The 1,452-nt window shown below is 41.5% G+C and overlaps 1 non-coding gene across 1 annotated transcript; it reads right to left on the bottom strand.

Moving 5' to 3' along the window:
* Positions 1-1,131: 1,131 nt before the first annotated feature.
* On the bottom strand, positions 1,132-1,237 carry LOC145596233 (small nucleolar RNA R71). The gene has a single exon (XR_014103098.1). It is a non-coding gene; the product is annotated as a small nucleolar RNA R71 (small nucleolar RNA).
* Positions 1,238-1,452: the final 215 nt, after the last annotated feature.

The raw sequence follows: 1,452 nt of genomic DNA, 5'->3' as shown, positions 1-1,452 counted from the left end.
ATATGATACGGATCATTGATTAGTAACTTGCAATTTCTCGATTGAGGTATCTTGTGACGTTTCCTAGTTAGTGTTTAGCGTAGTTGGCGCTAGTTAGACCACTAGGAGAAATATCTTGGTATGCTCTTTTGGATACATATTTGATCTTCCTTCATATCACTTGACTTAGTTGGTTTGACCACCCAAATTACCTTTCTCCATTGCAATTACATGTGGATCCATTCCCCTAGTGTCTTTTATATTGATTTTATACAAGTTCCTTGCATTGATTAGCTCTAGCTCTAGTTCTTACCATAAACCCCGCATTTGACTTCGGAGTAGCTTGACAATAGGCAATATACATTCAATTTCCATTCCTTTGGGTTCGACCTCGACTTACCACTACACTTTCATAGGGGTTTGTTGAGTTATAAATATTGTTTGATTGGGTGGGGAGGTAGCCCAACGACCTACCGTTTCCGCGCCCATCAAAATGGCGCCGTTACCGGGGAATGGTGTCTTGAGTGCATATTGTTGTTGAGTCTATTTCACTTTATTTGCAAAATACAAAAAGATTTTACTCTTTAGGCTACACTTGTAGCCGTGCTACTAATATTTTCTTTGAGTTTTGTATGCATAGTTCCCGAGATCGTTCAATTGTTCCCTTTGATCCGGAGATTGAGAGAACTCTCTCAAGGAGGAGAAGGGCAAACAAGTCATTGGATTATAGTTCTTCAAGCGAGGAAGAGATTGAACAAGAGCAAGTCATGGGAGAAAATCCGAGAGTTGCCTTGAAGGAATTAGGAGTGCCCGGTGCATATAGGTTTGAGAGCGGCATAGCTCCACCTACAACACCGACAAACGACTTTGAAATTCGGCCGGCAATGATCACCTTAATTGAGAGGAGACAATATAGTGGGGCTAAGAATGAGAGCCTATTGAACCATCTTAAGGAGTTTGAAAAATATTGCAACACAATCAAGGTCAATGGAGTGTCTCAAGAGTTTATCCGCCTTATGTTGTTCCCTTTCTCTCTCATAGGAAGATCTTTGGAATGGCTAGACAAAGAAGTGAAGCCTAATTCTTTGAGAACGTGGGATGATGTCACTAAAGCTTTCTTGTCCCGTTTCTATCCTCAAAAGAAGACGGTGGAGGCAAGGGCTTTACTTCAAGGGTTCAAGCAAAAGCCAAATGAGAGTCTCTATGAAGCATGGGAAAGATTCAAGGAGTATCAAAGAGAATGTCCTCACCACGGAATTCCAGCATACCAAGTGATCCAAATCTTCTATGGTGGTTTGAGTCCTCAAGGCAATTCATGCCTTGATGGAGGGGCCGGTGGTCCAATCATGAACAAGACCGAAGAAAAAGTTGTGGACATTATTGAGGATGTGGTGACTTATTATAGAGATTGGCAAGATGGGGAAAGAGATTCTTCAAGCAAGAAATCTTCATTGTATTCGGTGGACCATCTAA

The sequence above is a fragment of the Chenopodium album genome, chromosome 19, assembly GCF_948465745.1.
Source record: "Chenopodium album chromosome 19, dcCheAlbu1.1, whole genome shotgun sequence".
In the NCBI taxonomy this organism is placed as follows: Eukaryota; Viridiplantae; Streptophyta; class Magnoliopsida; order Caryophyllales; family Amaranthaceae; genus Chenopodium; species Chenopodium album.
The sequence above is the reverse complement of the archived record's forward strand: the minus strand, read 5'-3'. Positions and strand labels throughout refer to the sequence as shown.